This window comes from Daphnia pulex, chromosome 3 (assembly GCF_021134715.1).
Source record: "Daphnia pulex isolate KAP4 chromosome 3, ASM2113471v1".
NCBI classification, from domain to species: Eukaryota; Metazoa; Arthropoda; class Branchiopoda; order Diplostraca; family Daphniidae; genus Daphnia; species Daphnia pulex.
The window spans coordinates 3125318-3146963 of NC_060019.1; the positions used below are offsets into that span (position 1 = coordinate 3125318).

General features: G+C 41.9%; 4 non-coding genes across 4 annotated transcripts; 3 read left to right on the forward strand and 1 right to left on the reverse strand.

Moving 5' to 3' along the window:
• Positions 1-11709: 11709 nt before the first annotated feature.
• Positions 11710-11791, forward strand: Trnas-uga. Its single transcript has one exon. It is a non-coding gene; the product is annotated as a tRNA-Ser (tRNA).
• A 418-nt stretch (positions 11792-12209) lies between these two features.
• Positions 12210-12282, forward strand: Trnak-uuu. Its single transcript has one exon. It is a non-coding gene; the product is annotated as a tRNA-Lys (tRNA).
• Positions 12283-13617: 1335 nt separating this feature from the next.
• Positions 13618-13691, reverse strand: Trnai-aau. Its single transcript has one exon. It is a non-coding gene; the product is annotated as a tRNA-Ile (tRNA).
• A 4437-nt stretch (positions 13692-18128) lies between these two features.
• Positions 18129-18210, forward strand: Trnas-uga. The gene has a single exon. It is a non-coding gene; the product is annotated as a tRNA-Ser (tRNA).
• Positions 18211-21646: the final 3436 nt, after the last annotated feature.

Consider the following 21646-nt stretch of genomic DNA (forward strand, 5'->3'; position numbering starts at 1 on the left):
TGAGTCTTGCAGCTTCTCGTAGGTCCGCCACTCGTTTCGCAAATACCGCGTACGGCTCTTGACGTTCTGGTGGCCATGGAAACTTGTTTTCTTGTGCCATCACTGGACGTCTGCCGTAGACCATCTCAAAAGGTGTGATTTCGGTTGCTGACTGCCTCGCTGTGTTGACTGCCAACGCTGCTCCTTGTAGTTTCACATCCCAATCCGTATGTTTCGTGTTCAAGTATGCTGCAATCGCCAAAGTTGCTGTCCTATTCAGCCTCTCGACAAGCCCATTCGTCTGCGGATGTTCTGGTGTAGCCGGAATATGGTCGATTCTCCACTCAGTCATTCTAGCGTCGAACTCAAGCGGGACCTTGATCACTTACGAGCCTTTTCGGATGACTGTGTCGATGGATGATGTTATCCTGAATAAATGGAATGACGTGGTCGGTTGACGTGTCTGGAACGGCTGCCACTTCCACCCACTTTGTCAGATAGTCGATCGCCACAATCACATGCTTGTTTCCGGAATCAGTCGTTTGTAGAGGACCCAGATGATCAATGCCCAACATTTCGAATGCGTGAGCTGGCGGTGGAATGGGTTGCAATCTTCCGACGGTTTGACCAACGGCATGCTTGTGCAATTGACAGTACATACAAGAAGAGACATATTTTTTTACACTAGCAAACATTTTAGGCCACCAATAGCGCTCACTAACCCTTGCGAAAGTCTTTTCCCTTCCCATATGCCCAGCATGAAGATCATCATGACAGCTTTTGAGAATTTTTCTACGAAGAACGGAGGGAACCACAAGAAGAAATTTTCTACCAGCAGGACCAAAATTTTTTTTATATAAGACTTTTCTATGAACAACAAACTCGTGGGGATTTTTACCGGGGTTTGGGTATCTTAAATCTATAAAAATTTTCCGTAATTGGCTGTCCACCTGCTGGAGGAAAGCCAATTCATGTGGAGCATAGCCCGAAGGCCTACTACTTTGCAAAACACAAATTACATGATCTCTCTCGCATTCCGGCAAATTTCCGTCCGGATTGCGAGAGAGAGCATCCGCCATAACATTATTTGAACCTTTCAAATGGCGCACCTCAAAATCATATTCCTGCAATGAAAGAATCCACCTTGCAAATTTACCGTTCAGTTCCTTTTTCGTATGCATCCATTTTACCACTGAACTGTCGGTTTCGACTAAAAATCGCCGACCATAAACATATGAACGAAATTTCTTCAGCGCCCAAACAAGCGCAAGACATTCTAACTCGTTAGCATGATACCGTGACTCCGCGTCTGACAACGTTCTACTTACAAATGCCACTGGCCGTGGCCCAGCGCCATCATCTTGTAACAACACGGCACCTAATCCCAAGTTGCTTGCGTCAGTTTGAATGACTACATCCAGTTTCTCATTGAAATGGCTCAGGAGGGGTGCGGATGTCAAACACTGCACTAATTTCTGTTTGGCCGTCTGCTGCTTCTCTGACCAAATCCAAGGCGCATTTTTCTTGAGTAAACCATACAGAGGGCTGGCAACAGCCGCAAAATCTGGGATGAAGCGCCTGAAATAAGAAGCTAGACCTAAGAAGCCTCGTAAAGATTTGACATCATGCGTTTTAAAATTAACAAGTGCTTGAACTTTGTCCGGATGCGGACGGATACCATTACCGTCAATCACGTGACCCAAATGCTCAACTCTTGACGTTGCAAACACACATTTTTCTACGTTTAGAGTCAAACCTGCTTTTTCTAGTGCCATAAGCACAAGTTCCAATCGTTCTTGATGTTCTTGAAAATTTTTGCCAAAAACCAGCACATCATCCAAATAGACGAGACACATGTGCCATTTCAAACGCGACAGCACTTTATCCATCAATCTCTGGAAGGTCGATGGCGCGTTATTCAGTCCAAAAGGAAGGCGTCGAAATTCGTAAAGTCCATCTGGTGTAATGAATGCGGTCTTGCACTGATCTTTCTCTGCCACTGGAACCTGCCAATAGCCACTAGCTAAATCGAGACTTGAAAAAAATTTAGCGCCCGATAGGCGATCAAAAACGTCATCAATTAATGGCAACGGGTACACGTCTCTCCTAGTTACTGAATTTAGTCTTCTATAATCTATACAAAAGCGGTGGCTACCATCTTTTTTCCTTACCAATACGACCGGGGCTGCCCAAGGGCTCGACGACGGCCGAATCGTTCCTGACCTCAACATTTTGGCCACCTCGTCCACAATTATTTCCCTTTCGTACCTTGAGACCCGGTATGGTGCTGACCGGACTGGTTTGGCGTCGCCGGTGTCGATTAAGTGTTCGGCCTGATCCGTCCTTCCGATTTGTCCATCTTCGCTTGGAAAACATCGCCAGCGTCGCTTGATGACGGACAAAAGGTTGATTTTCTCCTCCTCCGATAAATTTTCACCGAACCTCAGCTTGTCCACCCATGATGGTCGCAGTGTTGTCTTTGACTCGTTCACCGTCGCCGTACAGCAAACCGGCGAATCTGCTTCCTTCACATCCATCATGACTTCCGCTTCTAGGTCGATGTCCACTGTTGTGATCAGGTCGCTTCGATTGAATTGAAGAGGACTGGACTGTAGGTTGACGATCGGAATTTTTAGTTTGCCTTTCTTGATGTTCACTATTGTCGACGGCACCATCCACTCCTTGCCCGGATGAGCGCATTGATTCAGCTTCACTGCTCCTTTTCCGGTGAATTTTCTTTTTACTTTTGCGGCGACGAACATCATGGAGTCGCCTGGGATAAATACTGAATCGATTAATTTAATTCCGAGTCCACCACGAGAACGTTTCGGTGCGGACTCGGCTTCATACATTTCAATTAATTCGTCTGACACACATAAATTTTCCGAAACAATTTCCTCCACTTCGTCTTCGAATCTCACCTTCTTCATCTTCTTTTTCCTTTTTACCTCCTCACACTTTCTACAATCAAAAATTTCCTCTTCTTCTTTCCCCATATTAATATCCGTACCCTTCCCTTCTAAAACAAGTCTCCCTCCCTTTACAACAAGGTTTGTTTTACTGCTTACTATCCAATCTACTCCTAAAATTAAACAAAATGGCGATGTTTTAATTACTGCTACTTCCGATAATTTCGTCTTGATACCTCCCCACCCAATAATTAAAGAACAAAATGAATCTACTGGCACAATCTTATTGTCTACACCTCGTAACTTATACCTTGTTTCTCCCGGTCTGAGCGCCATCTTCCCCAGCTTACTGGCCGTACCAAACTTAATGGCGCTACCGGAGGCCCCCGAGTCTACGAGTGCGACCACTTCACCAATTTTATCAATGATTACTTTAATTAAAGGGAGACAAGGGCGGCAAGGTAAAGAAGCGTAGCTGGTCAACAATGGCCTTGCCTCTAACGACCAGCGCTTGTGTTTTCCGGCCGTGTCGGACAATAACGAGCTTTATGGCCCGTGTTGTGACAGAGCCAACACTCCATCGGAGGCCTTGCTGCCCCAGGTGGACCTCCTCGGCCTCTTCCTACACTTCTACTTACTGTCAAGCTTTCCAATTTGGTCGCCAACTCTGCCACCAGCTTCTCGCTGAAGTTGTTGAACGCTGCTGCCAAATCAGGGGGCTGAGGTGGCGGAATATTCATTTGACGATTGGGTGCCACATCTGATCTCGCTGACACACCTAACTGTTCCAGCTGCTGGATTCGAGCTATGAAAGCTGAGATATTTACTGGTGCTGCTGCTGTCATGGCGGCAACGTGTTCCCATTTAGCCAGGCCGTTGATCAGGAAAGGAATGGCGTCTTGTTCCGCCAGAGGAGTTGGCTAGAGGCGGCATAGACGAAACTTATCCAGCGCGTATTCCATTCCCGATTCGTTTGGCTGTTGAACTCTGTCTTGAATTAGTCGATTCCAGTCTGCAAAAGACAATCGTCTAGAAAAATTAGTAACCAAAGCCACCGACCATGTGGCCCAATCAACGTGCGTGTGGCCGGTCTGTACATGCCACAAGAGCGCCGTTTTAACCAAGCGTCGGATTCCCACTTGCAATCTGTGAGCATCAGTCCAATCTTCTGAAGTTGCTACTCTATCTATATGATTAATAAACCCTTGAACGTCCTCATCCATACGTCCTTCAAACTTAGGTATACTATCAACTACTGCAGTAGAAGGTCTATTTACCATCGGTCCAGCAGTTACCAGATTCCGTAAAGCCGTGTTCTCATCTTGTTGAGTCCGAAGCGCCTGCAGTAAATCATCGTGCTTCTGTTGTTGTAGCACTCTATCGTTCGCTGCTGCTTGAGTGAAGGCCGTCAGTGCCTGTATGAGGTCGTCGTTGGTCGCCATCGGTGCTGGGCTCAATCTGGCCGAAAGACGAGATGGTCTTGTTGGTGACGGTTGACTGACAGCTACACTCCCTCCTGATGAACTTGATGCTGATGATAAACCTGCGCGCCTTGCTGTTGTGGCTCGTGTGAGTGTCTGGAAAGGGACCGCTGGTTGCTTTGAACGTTCAGACATACGACAGCTTCGTACTAAAAAAAAAATAAACTTCCGCACACCCAAAAAAAACTCGAGACGAATTAACTTCACCAGTGGCCCGGTACCTTGACCGCGTGTCTACCACGTGAGCTTCCTTTCGTCTCTTTCACCACACAAAAAAAATAATTTCGCCTTTTAACACTCTAAAAAAAAGAATGGCTGGTGCCCGCGGAATAAAAAAGGCAATGAACGCGCGGCAACAATCACAAAAAAGAAAAAGGCACGGGGGCGTTTAACGAAGAGGGTAGGAGGGAGGGGGAGAAAAAAAAAAGAAAATGGCGACTATAATTATTGGACAAAAAAAAAATAAAAATCAAGATGAGGGCGAAGGGACCAAATATACAAAAAAAAAAAATCGGCGTGGGAACTTTTGTGACTATCTCAAAAAATAATGAGACAATTCAATGGCCACATCTCATCACTGACACCAATTGTTGTGGAGGCCGAGCGGTTAAATGCAACCACAACGAATGAATAAACTTAAATAAAATAGGAATTCAGTGACTTACAGTTTGTATTGGGAAACCAAGGGAATTACACTCAGATGAAAGGGGGTTTCTTCGCGAGAGGTAGCCAGTGGGTGAACAGGGCTCTCTCTTAATTGCTGTTACCAGGATCACACGCTCGACTAAAACCGACTGTCCTCCCTGGCTTGGGAGACAGACGAACTTGCCGGTGTCCCTCTGACGGTCGATCTGCCTGCTCCTTGCGGCCAATCCGCAACACATGGGTCGTTGAATTTCATTTAAAATTTCCTTTTGATTGATTTCTTTGTTTCTCTACAACACAGACTGTTCAGCAAAGTATGCTGATTTTTTATGTTATTCTCAATAAAAAGAAATTCAGCCATGACTCTTTTTTTGTGTTTTTCTTTCGTTACTGGTACTGTGTACCCGTTTGCCCACAGCGCATCGTTGTTCGGTTTTATCAAAGTTTGCTGACACGTTCTATTTACAAATCGATATTTCATTGTCTCCGACATGTAGATCTCTGTTAAATTGAGCCAGTGATTCCAATTATCTGAAACCGCTGTGTAATTTATTTTGAAGGGAGAGTGGTGGTGTCAGGATGAAAATGGTGAACTTTACAGGTGATTATTGCCACTAACCTAATAACTAATTATTACAAACCTTTATGTGTTAAACAACAAGTTTTAGTTCGCTTGTTTTGAAATAAAAAAACAGTACGCATACTTTAAAAGTTTTTCATTCGAATTTGATTTTGGTGACATGACATGACAAGTTGATAACAACGACGACGCGACAGCAAACAAGAATTTGCAATTCATACAACTTGCTTACTTGTGGCGCTACTGTTGAAAATCCTCTGCGTCTTTTGTTTGAACTTGAGGCTTGAAACCTTGAATGGCTCGATTTCGTCGTTAGTTTCCGGACATTATACAAATGGTCCACATAATGTTTTTCAGCTCAATTTGTTAGGAAGTACTTTGATAATTTCTATCATTTAGGTCTTGGGGTTATTCTAGTGATTTCTCAATTACGGGTGACAGTAAATTACAGTGAATGTCAATTACGATATTATGGAAAAAAAGTTACAGGGAGCTATTGTCCACTTTGCCAAACTGTCGTCTTTTGTCAATTGAAATATGCAACGTTTTTTTTGTCTCACTTCATGCAGAAACACAACAAAATTAACTGTGCACATCACATTTTAGCAAGACGCATAAAACATAGGGTTGAACCACCTGCTTCGCCAATTATCCGGGAAATCGTTTTGAACACAGAAGAGCAATTGAACTGCTTCAATTTTTTTCGACTCATTTCACTGTTTAGATGAGAGGAATTATTTTACAGATCATTCTGAACTCTTTTAGCTGCCTTCTCTTTCTCTCATCCCTCCGCCTTTGTGTGTAAATGAACTAATGATTTGAGTGTTCTCCCTTATTGTCATCAACACCGACTATTGCGTGTGTTAACATCCAATTCTGGCATAGCAAACCAAAGAATCTATAATTTCCCATTTGATTGTAGAGGCAATCATGACAGTTAGATTTCAAAAAATTTTGATCGTTTGAATGCTTGTGGGAAAAAGAAGAAAACACTGGTGGGATGCAAAACCCTCTGCTTAGGATCAAGCAATGTGGTTGATTAATTCATTAGAGTGAGGTGACTGTATGCCTGCCAGTGTCAAGGATAACACTTCCATGTCCTAGCCATATTGGTCTAGCCATAAAAGTGATTGTAATCTATACGTAATGGGAGATTGCTATTACAGTTATTGGCGTGACCGTAAACGCCATTATGTATACGTTACGCGGCCATACAAAATTCCTTATTTTGGCCGCACCCGGTTGACCACTTTGTAATGTAATAATGAATTCTGTGTATACTTTTTTACATTTACTACATCTGTTATTACGTTACTATTCACACTACATAGAAAGCAATAGCCTATTACTCTCATTATATTTAAATTTCTCTTTTCCCTACGTAATAATTATATACTATATTACGTCAGCTAATATTGCCATTATTCATTTCTAGGTTAAACTCGGTACACATAATTTATTTATTTTGTATTCTTCCATCCTCCTTATTTACATTTTATGGGGCGTGTGTTGGTAGTAGTTTCTATTTACTTTCTAGTTATTCGTTGGAGGCGGGAGGCGTGCCACCTGGCATGCAAACCATAAGTAAAAATTCCAGCAAAATCCTTTCCGCTGCTGTGTAGCAGCCTTTAGTTGAATAGACAGACATAACTTGCACAAAGAAGATGAATGCGTAGATAGAGCCAGGAATTTCATCATGGACGAGTTTACAGATATTCGGTTTTTTTTACAATGATGATGGATATCCATAACTTCACTCTTGGCCGCCACTAGTCCGGTCTCATTACGAAATGTGGGACCAATTCCCTATTTGCTTCTTTCCCATTTCAATATTTATTGTGTTTTCATTTAGTTTAGTCATCAGTTGCAGTGTGTGTCAGCATAGTTTCAGTCTCAAACATTTTAAATTTTTTGGTGTCGTGCTTGACCGTTGACAGCTAAAGCCTGCGAACTTGGTCTGGATGGCAACTCAAATTTTCTCTATCACATCCCAGGTACAATTCCCTCTTTGCTTCTTTCCCGTTTCAATATTTATTGTGTTTTCTTTTGATTTAGTCATCAGTTGCAGTGTTTGTCAGCAAAGTTTCAGTCTCACACGTCTTTTCAGCCACAATTTGCGAATTTTGACATGGAAGTTATTATTGATATGAGTAGACGCAAATTACTGAAAAAAACACCAAGTAGACTGAATATGACTGCAGATCAGAACTTGAATGTGGCTTTTGAAAAATCTTTTTAGAAAAACCTGGATAACATGCTCAGAAAATTCTGCTTAAGTCGTATGTATCATGAAAAAACCGCAAATGTTTTTTTTTTTATTATTTTTTTATTTTTCAGTAAATCCGAACGCCTTAAACAAACCCTTACCAAGACCAAAATGTGGGTTTAAAGTAATCAAAGATGGAGTAGTGAAAAAGATTTGCATTAAAAAGGATCCTCACGTTGTTTTCTGTACTAACGATGGCAATTTTGGTTCATTCGCAAACCTTGACCTGATTGAGCAAAATTGTTCTCCCTGTCTTGTTACTGGTACACCGTTTACATCTACGCGGAATAAATGGTTATTACTCCCACTTTTGGCGATTCGAGTAACGTGTCCGGCTCTTTATCTGATATTGGTCTCACGTTCATCGTCTGTCAATCTTGATGTGTTCCCGAATCTACGAAAGACAGTAGTCAACAACAAAGAGTAATTACCATGCCTAATTCAGTTTTAACTAATGTAGAGATTTAATCATTGATTTCTACAGGGAGATTGCTCGTTTTATGTTTGAAAAATTCAAGAAAATGTTTGAAATTCATGTGGTGGAAGAATGTGGGATCAATTGGCTTCCTTCTAGCCCTAATGTCGGATTGTACCAGCCACGTTAGAAACGCTGGAAATGGATGTCCAATTCCAGGGTCTCACATCAAGGACGTTTTTTCATACCATTACACAGACAACGATGCGGTTGGATTCGTGGTAAACGCTCCAGGAGAACTCACCGGTAAAATTGCTAATCACGTAAGTGTTTTTTTAAATTAATTGTTAACTTCAAACATCTTTTAAAAATTTTAAAAATTAATTTACAGGCGAACTTCTTGCATCAACTAAAACGGTGTGGAATTCCACCATCGAAGGTGATTTACATTTCCCATGGTGTTGAAATCGGCAAAAAGGGAGTCAAGAAAAATTTCACAATGTTTAGTGGAGATCAACTCCTAGAAACATCGGAAATTCTCATGAAAGATGGACAAGAAGGAATCCCAGAACGCAATCTTCCCAATGTAAATGGATTCTTAAGTGGAATGACTAACGGTAGAAATATTTGTATTTTATTTATTTTCCTTTTTTTTTATCCGCTTATTTTGTTTATAGATGCGACTAGCCGTTTATTTAGAAACTTAAACGAAAGAAAATTTCAGGCTTGAATTAAGAATTTCATGGCTGATACGCGGATAGGATTTAATATTTTTCCTTTCCCCAACCACCACCCACCACACTCAAAGAAAAACAAATTTCCTTAAATAAGTTTTGAGTCTCACATATCCTTACATTTTTTTGCCGTGCTTGACCAAGCAACAGCTTGTGAACTTGTACTGGGTGGCAACTCAAATTTTCTCTATCATATCCCAGGTACAATTCCTTCTTTGCTTCTCCCGTTCCAAAATTAATATTGTCATGCAACACCTTGTGTACTTTTTTTGGGTGGCAACTCAAATTTTCTCTAAACTACCCTTCTTTGTTTCTTCCTCATTCTAAGGCATAAACTGATAGACAGGCCAAATGAATATAAAACTGAATAGGGGAAACACAAGCTAGTTAAGAAAGAGTTACATACATGATTTTCAAATTATCATACCTGATTTACAGAAGTTAGAACACACACAGAGTAGAATTATGTTCAGAGGTAACAAAACGAGAAGTGCCACTCGCTTGGTTTTAAACTTCCATTAAATAGCAGACGAAGACAACGGAGAAAAAGAGTACGGGAAATATAAGGAAGAGAATTTGACTTAAACCAAAACGTTGCCAAGTGGCGAATAATCAAACTAAAAGTTTTTCTCGCCGAAACATTCCTGGTGAGCTTCTTACAAGGCAGAAAACATACGTTTCAAATAAAGACAATGAATTGTTTGAAGAGAGGTGACTTTAGCTTTGATCGGAGCTTCTTTGGACTCTCTAGTAGACACAAACGATGGATCGCTCTGGAATAAACCCCATCTTCAGTTTGAACCTTGACGACTCGAACGAGGCCGTCGTTTCCAGGGTGGACTTGGCTCACATGCCCAATTTTTCACTGTCCGCGAGGTTGATCAGGATCCAGCATCATAACGACGTCGCCCACGGAGAGATTTTGCTGAGAGGATCGCCATTTCTTTTGCGGAACGTGGGACGGCAGGTACAACTTCGTCCACAAATCCCCAAATAGCTGGGCCATTCGACGGATATAGCGAAATCGCTCTCTCGGAAGAGAATTATTGAACGATCCTGGTAACAAATCAGCTGTTGGCGGCCGATTGAGGAAGTCGTTTGGTGTCAATGGTCGGAAGTCTTCCGGATCAGAGCTCGCGTATGTTAACGATTGCGCGTTCAGGAAGCCTGCAATCTCTGATAACAATGTCCGCATCATCTCATCGGTTTGGTTGTGAAGTCCAGCCTTTTCCAAATCCAGAGCTCGATACAGAGCTCTCTTGGTAGAGCGCACTATACTTTAATGAGGTCCACCAAAATGCGGCGCTCGTGGTGGCTGGAAATGCCAATCGATGAGTTTTTCGGTTCGGAATTTCACAAGTTTCGTGCCATCGTTCAGCAACAGGATCAACTCGTTCAATTCACGTTCTGCTCCTACGAAGTTGGTTCCGTTATCCGAATGAAGTGATGCTGGTTTGACGTAAAGTCCGATGAATATCCGAAAGACTAACAGAAAATCTTCGGCTGAAAGAGATTCTGCCAACTCCAAATGAACCGCCCTGGTTACCAGGCAGGTGAATAAAGCTACGTAACGTTTCACAACTCTATTACGACCCGCACTGGTTTCGATAGGTCCAAAATAGTCCGTGGCTACATGTGTAAATGGTGGAGAAAAGGAATTCAGACGTTCGGCTGGAAGGTCACTCATCATCTGAGAAGCGGGAGCAGCTCTCTCCATGATGCATCGGAGACAGAGTCGACGAATCTTCTTGACTAATTCTCTTCCTTGATAATCCAAAAATGTTGGCAGAGTTTGGAAAGTAAATAATTCGTCCCAGCATGATGCATCTGGTCGTGTAGAACTCGGACGAACCTCTCCGTCAACAGATGTTTGTTCGGTAGCAGAGGTGGATGACGAGCATCATAGGGCAACTTTGCTCGTCCAATTCGATCTCCTAGGCGTAATAATCCATCTTCTCCCAAGGTTGGACTCAGAGCTAGCAGATGAGAAGAGGGGCGTAATGCTTTTCCCGATTTGAGTCGATAGATGTCGTCGGCAAAGGCTTCCATTTGACAATGCTTTACGAATTTGAGAGCATTGCCATCTAATTAAAGAAATGAGGAAAGGTTAGTCTGATCCAGACGGAACTTTGGCTAGTCAAACGGATCCGCGGCTGCGTGAACGTGATATTGCTTCGTGTGTTTGAGTTCCGCTGTGATACCAACCAAGGTAGATCAGTCGGCCAATCAGAATCGGGTTTAAGGAGAAATTCGGGACCGTCTTGCAAGATCTTGGGCCAAACTTCTTCTCCAATGGCAGACCGAGTAGCGGCATCAGCAGGATTCAATCTTCCGGGAACAAACCACTATTCTTCTGTTTCAGTCAAAGTTATGATTTCTCTGATCTGGTTGGACACGAAATTCTGATTAAATGACGCCGTTGCAAGTATCCAAGCACAGTGCTGCTGTCTGTCCAGAAGAATCTCTGATGAACAGGATGAGTAATACAGCTCTGGATGGCGGCAGCAAAGCGAGAAGAATGTAGAGCAGCATTCAGCTCCAATTTCGGTACTATTAGGCCACACGACCTACACGAAGCAAGAAAGTGCTAGGAATTTGAATTTTTCATTTTACCTGCTCTTCAAAGCTAAAACGAGAGGTAAAACCGAAAAGTAGGTAAAGCAAAATAGTTATTATCACTAGATTGTCTGTTAAATCAGGGCAGTTGTGGCCGAGCGGTTAAGGCGATAGACTTGAAATCTATTCCTCTCTGAGGGCGTAGGTTCGAACCCTACCAACTGCGTTGCATTGAGGTTTCTTTCACTTCATAGTATTTTCTAATGGAAAAAATCATTTTCAATTGATTACTATTATATCATATTCACGCATGATTACAAATATGAACTGTGCAGTCATGGGTATCTTAGGTCCCGGGATCCATCTCGGAACCGGGTATCGGGAGCAATGAACTGTCACTTTGCGTTTCCAGAAACGTGTCTATTTTTCAGAGGCCAGCGCCGAAATGGATTATGGCGATCTTTAAGTGTAGTTTACAATGTAGTCAATGTAGTCAGAGAAAAATTATATGGTGAAAGAATGTGTACCCATTTTGTTTACGAAGAATAGAAAAACGTCCGTACTTCCGTCCCTAAAGATTTATAAGCAATCGTAAAATTTAAAAACGAACCGAAATGAAAAACTATTGCAATTCCAATTATTAAGCCCGGTTAGCTCAGACGGTAGAGCGCGGGACTTTTAATCCTGAGGTCAAGGGTTCAAGTCCCTTATCGGGCGGAAATTCATTTGATTTTAGTTAATATTGGTCGTTTTTCATCATTAATTTTCAAGTTAATGTCGTATGCTATCATTCACCATGAGATTGTTATGGGCAGAATTCAAAGATGTTCAAAGACAACACGAGTTTTCAGGGTGTTTCTCTATGTTCCTTTGATGTAGGGAAAGTGCGAACCAAAAGGAAGTATATATTGTATAGTATATAAGTATAGTGAGAAAGAGTATCCCTCATTGTGAGAGTAGAACGCCTTGTTAAATACAACTAATTGCAATAGTAAATGTATGTCCACTTATAGAACTGGAAAGCTGAACATAGAGTTTGAAGTTAAGATTATTAAAAAAAACATGGTTTTCAAGAGTGAGACGATGTCCACAGACAGTTATCACTGAACGGTTATATAACATGGGACGTTTTTTTCAAAGGAAAAGCCTTGCAATATTTTGAGATTGAACATCACTCAACCAATTTTGGCCTAATGGATGTGGCACCAGCCTCCTAAGCCGGGGATTGCGAGTTCGGGTCTCGCCAGAGGTAGCGAGAAAACTATACTGCATGTAAAGAAAATCGTAGTTAAAATTACAATTACGTTTTTTTTTTCATTTTATTGATTTCAAGCAAAAATTTTCATTTGTCCAAGTGTTGGTAAATCGCTGAAATAGCATGTTTAAACTTGGTAACCTTTGTCAGCGACAATTACTTGGCAGTGAAACTTATTCTGCTGTTTAACAGGTGATCTCTGACTCTCTCATCCTCCTTTTCCGTCTTCTCTGGTTCCCCGAGCAACAAGGCGCTGACTTCAAGACGCTGGTCATGATAGTAAGGTGCATTCTCGGCACCGTGTACTTGTTGTCTCTCATCTACTTTCAGAAACTATCTAAACATGGCCTACGATCACAGACCTCGACTTAAATGAACCTGACTGTTGTTACCACTCGGACGGACCACTTTGGAGAGTATGCCTTGTCCAGGGCCACCCTGATGCTTGGTTGATCTTGATTTGTCTTTTCCAAGGCCATTACATATATTAAAGACCTAAAGACCTTTCGTTCTTGTCTCACTATGTACTCCCCTACTGATTTAAAACTTGCTGTTCTCCCAAAAAATGAACAGAATTTAGTTGTAGCGTCACTTCATCAAATGTTTTGTCTTTTCATTCACCAATTAAATACCACAAAACATGGATATTGGATTCGAACCTACACTCCTAGATAAAAACTGATTTCGAGTCAGTTTCCTTAACCACTCGGCCATATCTGCATTAAAATTCTTTGAAAAATATTTTGAAATCATCTTTACCTTTTTACAGTGAAAAATATTTCATGCAAGAATGACAATGGCCCGTAAGAGGATCGAACTCATGACCTCCGCGTTATTAGCACGGCGCTCTAACCAACTGAGCTAACAGGCCTTACATAATGACATGGTCAAGAACGATCGAAAATCGTTAACCCTCCAAAAAAATCAAATGTAGAGAATATGACAGTGAAGGCATTGTTATAAATTCGTCTCGCATCAACTACCTATATGTTGACCTTTGTATTTAGCTGCTTAAAAGCAGAAAAACATCCAGGTGGTGGGCGTATACCCTTACATACCTCAGATCTTTTTTAGCTTTCAAGCAAGAATGTCGTGTGACGGTAGCTCGTCAGACTCTAGCTCTAACTCTTCTAGATCTTCCGATAATAGTTCGTGTTCGTAGTGATAGAGTGACTCTTCTATTCTCAAAAGTTCTAGCCGTAAGTTTCAAGTTTCCAAGGCAAAGTCTACCAGTTTGTCCCGCTGGGTTGTCACTGGTATCAGCGAGGAGAAAGTAAAAAAATGTAGAGAGATCTACAAACCCACGCTGAAAAGAAAAGCCGATTTGCTGACAAATCCCACCTTGGACGAATCCATCTACATCCGTCTTAAGGCCGCGAAAGGCTCGAACGCCACCAAAGCCAACATAGAACCGACGAAAAAAGCCCTTAAGAAGCTGTCTTTCAAAGTCCTGGATTTGGTCAAGCCACTGTTGTTCCTTGCTAGCCGCGAAAAATCGAAAAGAAAATCGAAGAGCGACGGCAACGCAGTCAAGATCGCGATCAGGCCATGGGCCACTTTGTTTCGTGACATTATTAGGTCTCGACGTAACAACATCCTTTCTCAAGTGTATCCTGAATACTTGGGCCTATTGGAAGGAGACGACATGTGGTCCGACGGCGATAATCTCTTTGGCCGAAAATTCCTGAAGCATCTCGTGGAAGAAGCAAAATCCCAAGCCACCTTAGCATCGATAGCCAAGAAGAAAACGTCTAGTCACTCAAAGGACCAGCCAACTTCCGCCAGCCAACAGAAAAAACCAATCGACTACTCTAATCCAGCATCGCAAAGAGGGTACGTAACAATCTCGCCTTGTTCTTTTGGTGGTCGAATCTCTCGTTATATTGACATGTGGCGAACGATTACGAGTGACCCATGGATTTTGGAGACTGTTGAAAAAGGTCTTACTCTGGATTTTATGTCCCCACCAACTCAACAAAAAATCTCACATAACGCCGTTATGAGTGCCGACCAAATTGAGATTTGTAATGCAGAAGTAAAATCCTTATTAAGAAAGGGAGCGATAACACGGGCAATCGATTGTAGTTTTACAAGTGGTTTCTTTCTGGTACCGAAAGCGTCAGGGGGGTGGCGTCCTATTATCAACCTGAAAGCCTTAAACCTTTTCATACCCCACCTGCACTTTAAAATGGAGGGCGTTAATACAGTGCGTCATACCATTAGACAGGGGGACTGGTTAGCCAAAGTGGATTTGAAAGATGCGTACTTCTCCGTGGCCTTAAACCCTTCACAAAAAAAGTTTTTCTGTTTCAAATGGGGAGGAGAGATTTTTCAGTACGTTTCAATGTCTTTTGGTCTCGGACCCGCTCCCAGGGTCTTTACAAAACTTTTAAAACCTATCGTTGGTTTTCTTCGTAAACTAGGACTCCGTTTTGTGGTATATCTTGATGATATTTTGATCATTGGTCATTCTGAGGAATCGAAACGGGAAGCGGTCAAATTAGTAGTCAACTTGTTCGAGTCTTTAGGTTTTGTTATCCAAGCGAAAAATCAATATTGGAGCCTTCACAGGTACTCGAATATATTGGTCTCGTCATCGATACAAACTCTATGACTTTTTGTCTTCCTCAAAAGAAGAAAGACAAACTTTTAGAATTGTGCAGTAAAACCTACAAGTCAATGTCATTATCACTTAGAGAAATGGCATCTCTTTTGGGTATTTTAAACTGGGCAACCCAATCTGTAGATTACGCCCCAGCGCATTATAGAAATTTACAAACTCTCCATACGCAACAATCAAAATCAGCAAAGGGTGACCTTTCAGTCTCCGTTTCTCTTTCGCGGGAGGCCAAATCTGATTTATTTTTTTGGATCAACCGGGCAAAATTTTCCGAGGGTCGGAAAATTCTTATCTCCGCTCCCTCTATCTCAATCTTTTCTGATGCTTCACTATCGGGTTGGGGGGCGGTGAGCGAAGATGTTAAGACAGGTGGACAATGGATCACGACGGATACCAATCGTCATATTAATGAATTGGAATTATTAGCGGCGTTTAACGGTCTGAAATGCTTTGCGTCATCGGCATTCCGAAGTACGGTAGAAATAAATATTGACAATACCACTGCCGTCGCATACATTAACAAAAAAGGGGGAACAAAGTCTAGCCCTCTCTGTTCCGTCGCACTTGAAATCAACAATTGGTGTGAAGAGCGGGAAATTGATTTATATGCAACGTATTTGCCGGGTAAATCAAATTTCGTTGCCGACGCAGAATCACGCAAGCAACTCTCAACGGGGGAGTGGAAGCTCTCGACCTCAGCCTTCGTAAAGATCCAGCAAGTGTGGCAAATGAAGGTCGATATTTTCGCGAGTTCATGGAATACACAGCTTCCGATTTTCATAAGCTGGCTTCCCCAGCCCGGAGCCTGGATGACAGACGCATTCACGCTGAACTGGAAATACGTCAGGAGCTACTCCTTCCCCCCGTTCAGTCTCATCCCACGTTGCCTTTCAAAGCTAATCCAGGACCAGGCAACAACCGTGATGATCACGCCGCTCTGGCCCACACAGTCGTGGTTCCCGATCCTGCTGGAGTTGGCGGTGGATTTACCCCGAATGTTCTACCCGGAACAGGATCTGTTGACATTCCCGTTGGGGGAATTCCATCAACTGACAGCCAGCCGCTCAATACGGCTTGTCGCCTGGAGGCTATCGGGAGTTGTCTCGATAGCCGAGGGTTTCCGCCAGAGGTTATCGAACTTCTCCTTTCAGCAACGAGAAAGAACACAAACGCTGCATACCAGTCAGCGTGGAAAAATTGGAATAATTGGTGCCACGCACGGAACGTCCATCCCATGTCTGGTGGTGTGAAGGAGGTGCTCTGCTATTTAGCCGGAATTTTTGGAGCGGGTATGAGCTATAGCTCTATTAATGTATCCAGATCTATGCTCTCTTCTACTCTTAACATGGGAACCGGCAACCGCGAGGAAATCGGAAAACATCCCCTAGTCACCCGGCTGATGAACGGTATTTTTCAAGCAAGGCCACCGACCCCCAAGTATAGCGGAACATGGGACCCATCAATAGTCCTCTCTCAATCTTGACGCGACGGCCGGACAAACTTTATCTCTTTTACAGCTAGCACGCAAACTGGCCACCCTGCTGGCCTTAACGACCCTATTGAGATGTGCCGAGATTGCATCGATCCAGAGAGAAACGATTGAATTTGCCGGTCTTAAAGTTTATTTTGATCTAGGAACCCTCCGAAAATCTCAACGTTCCGGCCCGCTTATGCGTCTCTCACTTGACGAGTGGAGCCAAAACAAAGCTATTTGCCCCCTCACTTGTTTGCGATCGTACATAGAGAGAACCAGTATTATCCGAACTCCACAAAACGCAAAATAGCTCCTTATCAGTTCTACCAAACCACATAATCCAGTCACGAGTGCTACAGTAGGGCGATGGATTAAAGATAAACTGAGAGAAGCCGGCATCGACACTTCCAGTTTTTCAGCCCATTCTACCAGAGGGGTAGCGGCGTCTAAAGCCGCTTCTTCTGGAGTCTCTATCCAAGCCATTTAAAAGCAAGGGCATTGGTCCAACGAAAACATTTTTTCTAAGTTCTACCGTCGTGAATCGGCTACTGAACAGAACACAGTCGAGTCAGCCGTTCTAGCCATTATGGACTCTAAATCTGACTAGTTTAGTTTTATTTTGTTAAATGTTCCTCAAATTTGTTTGATTTTGACATTTATGCTTTAAAGTCACATAGGTAATTGATGCGAGACGAATTTATAACAATTTGAGATTGGCCTAGCAAGCGAAGCTTGCGACGGTCAATCATATCTTAATTAACCATTCTAATTCATCGTGAGTCAGATATACTCTGTCTATCTTGAGAGAGATTGATTTAAGTTATCTACCAAGCCACGCTATATCAGCAGCCAATTTCAATCGTCGCTGTGAAGGCAATGCAAGTCGGTGATATTCATTTAGTATTCGATATAGATTTATAGTTTTATTGATCAGACATGATTCCCTATTGTTTGTGAATATCTACTACTAATGAACTAATAATTACGTCATATGCTATTAATCGTGGCGGGACTCGAACCCGCAATTTTCTGATAACTACTTTCATAGAAGTCCGACGCCTTATCTATTAGGCCACACGACCTACACGAAGCAAGAAAGTGCTAGGAATTTGAATTTTTCATTTTACCTGCTCTTCAAAGCTAAAACGAGAGGTAAAACCGAAAAGTAGGTAAAGCAAAATAGTTATTATCACTAGATTGTCTGTTAAATCAGGGCAGTTGTGGCCGAGTGGTTAAGGCGATAGACTTGAAATCTATTCCTCTCTGAGGGCGTAGGTTCGAACCCTACCAACTGCGTTGCATTGAGGTTTCTTTCACTTCATAGTATTTTCTAATGGAAAAAATCATTTTCAATTGATTACTATTATATCATATTCACGCATGATTACAAATATGAACTGTGCAGTCATGGGTATCTTAGGTCCCGGGATCCATCTCGGAACCGGGTATCGGGAGCAATGAACTGTCACTTTGCGTTTCCAGAAACGTGTCTATTTTTCAGAGGCCAGCGCCGAAATGGATTATGGCGATCTTTAAGTGTAGTTTACAATGTAGTCAATGTAGTCAGAGAAAAATTATATGGTGAAAGAATGTGTACCCATTTTGTTTACGAAGAATAGAAAAACGTCCGTACTTCCGTCCGTAAAGATTTATAAGCAATCGTAAAATTTAAAAACGAACCGAAATGAAAAACTATTGCAATTCCAATTATTAAGCCCGGTTAGCTCAGACGGTAGAGCGCGAGACTTTTAATCCTGAGGTCAAGGGTTCAAGTCCCTTATCGGGCGGAAATTCATTTGATTTTAGTTAATATTGGTCGTTTTTCATCATTAATTTTCAAGTTAATGTCGTATGCTATCATTCACCATGAGATTGTTATGGGCAGAATTCAAAGATGTTCAAAGACAACACGAGTTTTCAGGGTGTTTCTCTATGTTCCTTTGATGTAGGGAAAGTGCGAACCAAAAGGAAGTATATATTGTATAGTATATAAGTATAGTGAGAAAGAGTATCCCTCATTGTGAGAGTAGAACGCCTTGTTAAATACAACTAATTGCAATAGTAAATGTATGTCCACTTATAGAACTGGAAAGCTGAACATAGAGTTTGAAGTTAAGATTATTAAAAAAACATGGTTTTCAAGAGTGAGACGATGTCCACAGACAGTTATCACTGTACGGTTATATAACATGGGACGTTTTCTTCAAAGGAAAAGCCTTGCAATATAAGGAGATTGAACATCACTCAACCAATTTTGGCCTAATGGATGTGGCAACAGCCTCCTAAGCCGGGGATTGCGAGTTCGGGTCTCGCCAGAGGTAGCGAGAAAACTATACTGTATGTAAAGAAAATCGTAGTTAAAATTGCAATTACGTTTTTTTTTTCATTTTATTGATTTCAAGCAAAATTTTCATTTGTCCAAGTGTTGGGAAATCGCTGAAATAGCATGTTTAAACTTGGTAACCTTTGTCAGCGACAATTACTTGGCAGCGCAAGTTATTCTGCTGTTTAACAGGTGAGCCCTGACTCTCTCATCCTCCTCTGCCGTCTTCTCTGGTTCCCCGAGCAACAAGGCGCTGACTTCAAGACGCTGGTCATGATAGTAAGGTGCATTCTCGGCACCGTGTACTTGTTGTCTCTCATCTACTTTCAGAAACTATCTAAACCTGGCCTATCATCACAGACCTCGACTTAAATGAACCTGACTGTTGTTACCACTCGGACGGACCACTGTGGAGAGCATGCCTTGTCCAGGGCCACCCTGGTGCTTGGTAGATCTTGATTTGTCTTTTCCAAGGCCATCACATATATTAAAGACCTTTCGTTCTTGTCTCACTATGTACTCCCCTACTTATTAAAAACTTGCTGTTCTCCCAAAAAATGAATAGAAATTAGTTGTAGCGTCACTTCATCAAATTTTTTGTCTTTTCATTCACAAATTAAATGCCACAAAACATGGATAGTGGATTCGAACCTACGCTCCAAGATAGAAACTGATTTCGAGTCAGTTTCCTTAACCACTCGGCCATATCTGCATTAAAATTCTTTGAAACATATTTTGAAAGCATCTTTACCTTTTTACAGTGAAAAATATTTCATGCAAGAATGACAATGGCCCGTAAGAGGATCGAACTCATGACCTCCGCGTTATTAGCACGGCGCTCTAACTAACTGAGCTAACAGGCCTCAAACAAAGACATGGTCAAGAACGATCAAAAATCGTTAACCCTCCAAAAAAAACAAATGAAGAGAATATGACAGTGAAGGCATTCGAACCATTGCCTCCAAAGAGACTGGTGCCTAAAACCAGCGCCATAGACCACACATGGTGTAAAAAATAAAAATAAAAAAATTCTATCGCGAAATTTGATTTGTCTGAGTCGAGAGGGAGATGTTTAACAAAGGGCATGGGTCAAAACAATATATTTATTCTAAAAAAAAAGTAAATCTATAATGAGACTTGATCCATGGCCCTCTTCATTATCATGCCAGCGCTATAACCAAAAATCTATTTTTCGTCTTTTAATTCGATCCATTATCAAATGAAAGTGATTGTTGTGCGTCAGTGTCGTGTTTTTTATTGGAAAATTTTCATCGCGATATTTCGTCAGTTCTGAACCGAGACTACACATACCCTAACCCATTCACGCCGATGTTCACGGTAAACGATATTGGTTGGAGGCGGACTTGAACCAGCCATATTCGCCACACGAATCTGAAATCATAGCCACTACAACGACAACTAATTCGGTTGACCAGCCTTATTGCAAGAGCAAAATGGTTTCCGGCGATATAGTTGCTGGATAGAGTGTTTTCACGCATAGCCTCCGGCGGTAAATTTGCACGACAGAGATGCACGTTTATCAAATCAAAGATTGCGTCATCACCGCGATGCTATGGACATCTGGTGGTGATTTATTTTGACCTAAAGCAAAAAGTGGTAGTCGCAACCGCCAGATGTCACTAGTCATTATGCAATTATTTTAACAGTTTTCCATTAATTACAGGAAAACTAATTAAGTAAATGAAATTATTTTTGTTCTGGTCGCACCGCATATTTTTTTCTAATTTTTAAGACCAAAAAGTCCGAAATCTATCGTGAAACGCCCGAGCTATGGAGCGTTACATACAGACAGACAAAGTGACATGGCTTTTTTTTTCTGCGTATGCGATTATTAGCTTCGCCCTTCGGGCTCGCAATTAAAGACCTAAAGACCTTTCGTTCTTGTCTCACTAAGTACTCCCCTACTGATTTAAAACTTGCTGTTCTCCCAAAAAATGAACAGAAATTAGTTGTAGCGTCACTTCATCAAAAATTTTGTCTTTTCATTCACCAATTAAATGCCACAAAACATGGTTAGTGGATTCGAACCAACACTCCAAGATAGAAACTGATTTCGAGTCAGTTGCCCCAACCACTCGGCCATATCTGCAGTAAAATTCTATGAAAAATATTTGGAAAGCTTCTTTACCTTTTTACAGTGAAAAATATTTAATGAAAGAATGACAATGGCCCGTAAGAGGATCGAACGATGACCTCCGCGTTATTAGCACGACGCTCTAACCAACTGACCTAACAGGCCTTACATAAAGACGTGGTCAAGAACGATCGAAAATCGTTAACCCTCCAAAAAAAACAAATGAAGAGAATATGACAGTGAAGGCATTCGAACCATTGCCTCCAAAGAGACTGGTGCCTAAAACCAGCGCCATAGACCATACTATCATTGTT